This window comes from Dipodomys ordii, unplaced genomic scaffold (assembly GCF_000151885.1).
Source record: "Dipodomys ordii isolate 6190 unplaced genomic scaffold, Dord_2.0 Scaffold14, whole genome shotgun sequence".
Lineage (NCBI taxonomy): Eukaryota > Metazoa > Chordata > Mammalia > Rodentia > Heteromyidae > Dipodomys > Dipodomys ordii.
This window is the reverse complement of record NW_012267230.1, coordinates 13,096,452-13,104,592: the sequence shown is the minus strand read 5'-3', so window position 1 is coordinate 13,104,592 and position 8,141 is coordinate 13,096,452.

Here is an 8,141-nt window from a genome sequence, read left to right as displayed (position 1 = left end):
GTAACTGTAACCCTCTGTATAGTATCTTTACAATAAAAAAAAAAAAAAAAAGTTTAAGGAAACAACAACAACAACCACAAACTCATGGAAGGAAGTTGTGTTGCTGCTTCTACTTTCTCAGCCCCAAACTAGAAAAACAACAACAACCAAAAAAAAAAAACAAAAACCTCAGCCAAAGCTCCTCGGACACCTCTGTGGCACGGTACTTCATAAATCACGGCACATAATTATGTTGATAAATTCCAGCGGCCCGGCTGGCTCCTCGCTCCTGACGCCGGCCTGGGCCGGCGCTGATGAATCGGCTGTGCGTCCCTGGCCGAGCTGCTATCCCGAGCAGCATCTCTCCGCTCCTCCGTAGCTGCGCAGGGTCCATACATCACACCGGCTCTCCATCCCTCTTCCGTATCGTCCCGACAACCACTGGCTGTGGGAAGGCACTTGGGTCATCCGTCACGGAGCTGGGGGCCTGGCTCCGGCATTACTCACAAGCTAATGTGATAGGAAAGTGTGTGTGGGGGGAGAAACGCAGAAAAAAAAAGAACCAAACAAAACCGAGAGGGCTGGTGGAGGGCTGCAAACTTTCTGCTTTGTTTGGGAGTGTTGGGGGCCCCTGGTGCTTTGGCACTGGAAACTTCGGGGTTCAGATTCCCCCCTTCACAGTCTGTTCCCTCGTGGTCTGCTGAGTTTGTCTTTTTAGTGCCTGTCCGGTACCTTCCTGAAAGTTACTCTGACTGTGACTTGTTCTGGAGTGGAAGAACTCTGGTTGGGCCATGTGCTCTGCTGTGTGTGTGTGTGTGTGTGCACGCATGCGCGCGTGTGCGCATGTGTATGTGTGTGTGCGTGCATGTGTGTGTGCATGCGTGGCTGTACCTATCTATTCCAGGGGTAGAACTTGGGGCCCAGGTGCTATCCTTCAGCCTTTTCATTCAAGGTTGATGCTGTGCCACGTGAGCCACACAGCTCCACTTTCTGGCTTTTTGATGGTTCCTTGGAGAGAAGAGTCTCACAGACCTTCTTGCCTGGCCTGACTCTGAATGGAAATCAGCTCAGAGCTCAGCCTGCTGAGCAGCTGAGGTTACAGGCGTGAGCCTCAGTGCCCAGCTCTGCCAGACTGTTTTTTGAGCAGCATGTGATACAGTTGGAGGTTGAGGTCTTGCTCCTCCTGCTCCCTTTCCCGGGGAGCCCTGTGGCTGCACAGGCTGGACGGCCACGCACAGCGCCCACAGAGCCCTTGGACGTGCCCTGGGGTCGTGGTGAGAACCACAGCAGCCGCTCCAGGCCCTGCAGCAAACGCCAGAGAAACGGCGCCCCGGGCTTCCGTTTCCATGGTGACCAGGTAACCCGTGCTCACCTTTGACCCCAGGAAACAGCCTAAATGTGTGGAATTGCTGCATGGCTGTGATCCTGAGAGAGAGAGAGAGTCAGACAGACAGACAGAGACAGAGACAGAGAGACAGCGAGACAGAGAGACAGACAGACACAGACAGAGAGACAGAGGGAGAGAGGGAGAGATGGAGAGAGACAGAGAGAGAGGGGAGAGAGGAGGCTCAGCCCCAAACCAAAGCCCTCCCCCCCCAGGAGGGGTTCCGGCAGTGGTGGGGCCGCTGCCCGCTCTCTGCTCTGTGTGCGCAGAGATCCAGGGGGTGACCCCATCCTCTCCATGAGGCTCTGTCTTGGGGGTGCTCTCACAGCCTTCACACGCTAGGGAAGGCCGCTGTCAACTGCGCTCCGTCACCAGCCCTTTGGTGTGTGTGTTGTTTCTGAGATGGGGTCTTGTTACCTTTGTCTAGACTGGCCTCCAACTCTCCTCTAAAGCAGACAGGCAGGCCAGCACACTCGGTCACACACCAGCTTGACCTCCCAGTTGTTTCTGAAATGGTCCAATCTCAGGGCCTTTGCACAGGAGGTAGGCCATTGGTTTTTTTTTTCCCAGAGTGGCCTGGACTGTGATCCTGCTACTTCCCTCATAGACTAGGATGACAGATGTGCACCACCAGGCTCAGTTTATATGTTGAGATGGGGTTTTGCTAACTGTTTTTTACCCTGAACTTTGACCCTCCTGATGTCTACCTCCTACAGAGCTGGGATTACAGCCATGAGTCACTGTACCCAGTGACTCATTTCACCTACTCCCTCTCTGTCAGGGATGGAACCTATGCGGTGAGCTAGGAACTGAGCCACAAGTACGAAGGAGGTAGAGATTAGAGTTTCAGAGAGAATGCTTGGCTTTCCTGAGGTCCCACAGCCAGAGCCACGCCTCTCATCCTTTGGCCCATGGCTGTGGCCTCTCTTCTAGTTCTGTTTCTGTGTGGCCTCCTCCTCTTACATCATGGCCAACTCCCCCCCCCCCTTCCCCTCCCCCCCCGTTAGAATGGCTATAATCAAGAAATCTAATAACAACAGATGCTGGAAGGAAATGGCCAAGAGGGAACCCCCCCCCCCCCTTCACTCCCAATCAGTGTCTGTTTGGTACTTTCTCTCCAGGTGGCAGCGAAATCAAATTTTCAGGAGGTTCGGCTGTGTTTTAATAGGACTCGGGGAGGTCTTTCCCCCCACCCTCATATCCATGATAAAGCATATGCAAATGTGTGTAATTGAACATAATTAAAATAATGAGAGTTGAAAGAACGTGATATTCAAAATCAATGAATGAGGAGTCGGACACAGCTATTATCCTAATTCAAAGCGATCGCTCCGTCATTACACTAGCAGGGCCTCTAATATTTCTGTCTTTAATGTAATTTTGTTTACTTTGGGAAGGAAGGCGTGGGCAAGGAAGGCAAGGGATGGGGTCTGGGCCTGGGGCTGCTTACCAGTCTTCTTGTTTTGGAGTCTTGCAACCTTTTCCTTGGCTGGGCTGGTGGGCGGGCGGAGCCGGGAGAGAGGGGAATGGGGTGGGGGGGGGGAGGGTGGAGATCTTGGAGATTTTCCCACCCCATTTGTTTTCTTTCCTGGTACAGGGGATGGAACCCAAGTGTTCAATATGCTGGGCAAGCTGTGTATTATCTGAGCTCTGCGATGTGCCTCTCCCCTCCCCCCGCCCCCATCCCAGCCCTTTGGTTTGGATCCTGTTTCTGAGGTAGAGTCTTATTACTTTTGCCTAGATTGGCCCCAAACTCTCCATCCTCCTGGCTCTGCAGAGGGCTGAGCTCTTTTTTGCTCTAGGCAAGCGCTCTACCACATTGAGCTACAGCACCACTTCTGGTTTTCTGGTGGTTCATTGGAGATAAGAGTCTAATGGACTTTCCTGCCTGGGCTGGCTTTGAACCACAACCTTCAGATCTCAGCCTCCTGAGTAGCTAGGATTAGAGACGTGAGCCACTGGTGCCTGGCCCCCACTGGGAGTTTTTTTAAAAATGGAAAACATATTGTACATGCAGCAGAAATTCTGCACACTGGGGAGAGATGGACTGTGAAATCCTCGTGGAGCTACGCCTTCAGGAAATGGATTAGAGTAATTTACCTTGACACAAAATATTAAAAACCCTTTCAGAGAGGAACAGAAGCCGAGGAAGGAGGGAAACAACTCCCTTCTTCAAAGAACAAAGAGTCCTCAAACGCTTTCACAGACGCTGCTTACGGATAAAGCATGCAGCTGGAAGCAGGGGTGGAGAAGGTGACATTGCTTAGCGACTTTTCTACGGAAGCCTCTTCCGGCATTGACTCGAGTTTTATCTGTTCATTGTAGCGAGCCCGCTCTGCAGAGCTATCTTTGCTGTGGGCGTGTGTGTGTGGCGTTTGCTGCCGATGGGTACGGCTGTGTCTTTGAATAGGGTCCCCCAAGTCCAGCTTGCAGTCTTTTGCATGATGTGCACGTGTACGCACGCGTGCGCATGCACACTTGCAGGTTAGGGCCTCGGGGCTCATCTCCGTAGGGGCCCAGCGAGACAGTGCCACCCCTGGCAGCGATGTGGTCAGGACTGGCCAGGCAGCAGTGACCTCAGCCTGCGGGAACACCTCTCCTGCCTTGAACTCGGGGCCTGGGTGCTGTCCCTGCGCCAGTTTGTGCTGAAGACTAGCATTCTACCACTTAATCCACGGCACCACTTCCGTTTTTTGAGTGGTGAATTGGAGATAAGAGTCTCACGGACTTTTCTGCCCGGGCTGGCTTTGAACTAAGATCCTCAGATCTCGGCTTCCTGAGTAGGTAGGATGGCAGGCCTGAGCCGCTGGTGCCCGGCTGCTCTTCCTTTTTGGAGCAAAAGTATGCGAAAACCATGAGAGAGAAAATGGCCCTCTACCTACCTGCTTGAAAATGTGTGTGTGTGTGTGTGAGGGAGAGACAGATAGACACAGAGACAGAGAGATAGAGACAGACAGAGACAACCTCAGAGAGGCAGAGACAGAAAAGAAGGAATAGGAGGAGAAAGAGGAGAACAAGGAAGCTGAGGAGAGAGAAGAAACAAAAGGAGGAGGAGGACAAGAGATTGAAGGAGGAAGAAGCAGAGAAGGAGGAGGGAAGGAAGGAGAGGCAGAAGGAGAGAGGGAGGGAGCACCAGCCACAGCTAGATGGAGAGAGGCCCTCTGGGCCAACCTTTGGCGGAGCTCTTCTTTTTGTGGCCGGGTGGACGTCCACACCCTGTCTGAGAGGAGCTCACCTGCCCAGCAAGCCCGAGCCTGCGTTCACGGAAATGTTGGCCATTATTCTCTTTGACTTTTTCCGATGTTCCCGGGTTGACGTGTTTGAGATTAATGAGGCATTAGCGCTCAATCAAGAAGCCATCATCAAGAATGCCCAATGTAGCTGCAGCGAGCTGTGTGTCTGCATTAATTAATACCGTTTGACCTTTGTATCTGGGTAGGTAGAAGCACCACCACGCTTTCCAGTGCGGCGCTGGGACGCGGCTAGCTGGAACATTGCTGCTCCTGTGGCCGGGCCCGCTTGCTGCAGTGAGGGCTGTGTGTGTAATGAGTATATTGGCGGACGATGTTCATTAATTCTTATTTAGTGACGTGGGCCCCGCCCGGAGGAGAGTCACCGTGGTGCGTGATCACCTCCGCAGGGGCAAAGGCATCTGGGGATGCTGAGCCGGTCGGATGCCTCATTGAGTTCTTCCTGAAGTCTAACTCGGGGCCCTCCTGAAGGAGCACTTAAAGAACACGGACAGGAATGGCGTGGCCGGGAGCCCGACAGCCATCCTGGGTGTATTGTTGCATGCACATACTAGCTCACTAAGTCTTGGGCAAACTGAGAGTTCTAGATCCTTCCAGACCATTATCAGGCAATGGTGCAGATTCCGCGCAGTGTTGCTACCAAGTTCATGTACCAGGGATTGCTGGCATTCCCAGCAAAGGCTGAGGGTAAAAGTTTCCCACTCTGCCAGCCATTCCATCTCTCTTGCAGTCCCTTGCAGAACTCCGCGCTGGGGTAAGAAGACACATGCACTGTACTACGTCAGTGCAGGCACACACCCTGTTTCAATAAAGCTTTATTTATAAACATAGGGGCAGGCTGGATTGAACTCCTGGGGCGGTCGTTTGCCGGGGCTGCTGCTGGACTCCTAGGTTTCCCGCACCATATGTTTTGGCCCCTATCATGTACCCAAGTGTAAAATGGGGGGACCGAGGAATGCAGAAAGATCCAGCACCCAGGGCTCCATTCCCCTTTTCTCCAATGACAGGAGCAGATCCATTAGGATCACGGCACAAGTTCTGCTCACCCCTGCCCGAAACCGAGAGCCCAAATCCAGTCTCCAGGTGCGCTGGCAGACCCTCGTCTGGAAGGAGGGGAGAGCGATGGTACGTTCCCCAGGGTCTGAGTGAAGACGCCAGCGTCTACCATTTAGACATGGGCAGCGCTGATCAATTGTTTAAGGACGGATGAGGCGGCCTGATATTCCCGGTGGAGGCCCGAGCCTGCTGGATGTTTTGAGTACACACGCACGGGATTGAGAGAACGAATGTCTGAGATGTGTCAGGTGCCGGCGTAGAAATGGAAGGAACAAGGAAACTTCCTGGGAGCGGCTGGGGGTGTGTGTGTGGGGGGAGGACAGCAGGGTGACCCTGATCAGGACACATCATGGACATGTGAAAACGACCCCCACCCCCACCCATGGCTGTCTGACACCAATAAAACACAAAGATGGACGGACGTGTGGAGGGATGCAGGCCTGCGTGGGTGAGTGAGGGGAATGGACTGAGAGGGTCTGTGTCTCCGGGCTGCCCGGTGTTAGGCTGGGAATGCAAGCCCCGGAGCTGATGATGGACGCTTTTACTTTTCCTTCTCCCTTCCGTGCGGCGTGGGGAAGGCCACGCCGAGCCTCGGAAGTCGTGCTGGCGTTGGAGGCGCTCATCCGAGAGAGGGTTCTAGTAAGCGTCATCGACTCTGCGAACCTTGGAGTACTTTTTATTGACATGCAGTGTCAGTCATTCCGTCTGACATTTGAGTGTCCTTTCTGAGGAGCGCGGGAGGCAGGCCTGACATGCCATCCCAGGCCCTGGGTGAGGTCTGCGTCGCGCAGCCGAGCCCGCCCTAGCATAGATGGAGACATTTCTCACGAGGCTTTATTTTAGACAAAGCCAGGATCGGGGTAGAGGGTCGTGAAGCTTGGTTTGGTTATATGTGTGTGTGTGTGTGTGTGTGTGTGTGTGTCGGGAGTGACAGGCATGGTGGCTCCTGCCTGTAATTCCAACTCCTCAGGAATTGGAGAGGCTTGTGGATGGAGGCCAGCCTAGCAAAACTAGCAAGACCCTCCATCAAGGGAGTTGGACTCAGTGGGGGGTATTCCTCATGTCCCAACTCTGCAGGAAGCACACACAGTCTAGGCTGGTCACTGTCAGTCCCTACTGGGAACATAACCGAAGTAAGCAAGTAATCTGGGAGTGTGGCCACAGAGTGCTTCTCTAGCAGGCTGGAGGACTTGGGTTCAAATCCTGGCACAAGAGGCAAGAGGTCATTTTGTAAGCCTCAGGTAGCATGAGAAGTAGAGATTATAATAGGCCTGCACAGAGCAGGAGAGAGAGGGTGAGGGAGAGAGAAAGGGGGAGGAGGGAGGAGGGAGGGACAGAGTTCGTACCTTCCTGACCTGAAATTCAGAAGTATACTTTCCATGCAGATTTATCCTCAGGAAGGTGGTGGGGATGGATCTCGGCACAGCTGGAATTCCCTACCGTGGACCATGGGGCCTTGCAGGAGCTGGGTTTCCTCAGCCTGTCTGGACAGCCAGTCCCTCATGTTCAGTCATTCTGAGGGTGTTTATAGAGCGCCTGTGTGGGGCTAGGCGCTGAGAGGACTGGAGGAACGTGAGGCTTTGGTACCTGGGGAGCTGTGAAATGGATCCCCTCAGCCCCTGGGGACATCATGGCTGCTGTTCAGGATGGTTGTCCAGTGGAGATGTGTGCATCATGGCTTGGGAAAGAAGCCATTGATTCCGTCAGGGGTGGGGTGGATTTTTCCAGAATGGCGATGGTGTTTGAGCTGGGTCTGAGATAGGCCTAGGCAGACTGACGGCCGGCGCAGGGAGAGTTGGAGCGGTCCTGGTCAGCGGGTGGCGGCGTTGTGGCAGGACTTGGTCTGAGAAGAGGATGAGGTGCAGATTTTCATGGTGTCGCAGAGAAACTAAGAAGTCAGGCCTAGCTGGATGGGTGGGGGCTCATCCATCACCGAAGGTGCCTGGGATTTTCTCTCAAAGGTATTGGGAGACGCTGCATCTGTAGTGTCTCTTTTGTGCTTCCCTGCGCAGGGTCTGGTCTCCAGTACTAGCTAGCTCTCTGTTTTTTTCCTTGGTGCGGGGGAATCACCCCTGTATTCCAGGTCCCCTGAGATCAGACCATTGCTCTGACCCCACAGAGGAGCCTGACCTCCTGCTCACAGTGGAAATTCAATCCTGAGCTGGGCACTGGCGGCTCAGGCCTGTCATCCTAACCACTCAAGGTGGTCAAGATCTGAGGGTCACAGCTGGAAGCCAGCTCAGGTGTGTGTGTGGGGGGAAGTTCATGAGGCTTTTTTTTTTTAAGTTGCTAATCAGGCACCAAAAAGCTGGAAGTGGAGCTGTGACTCAAGTGGTAGAGTGCTAGCCTTGAGCTAAAAAAAAATACTCCCCAAGACTCAGGGACAGCACCCATATCTTGGGCTTCAAGCCCCAGTACACACACACACACACACACACACACACACACACACACACACACACACACACACA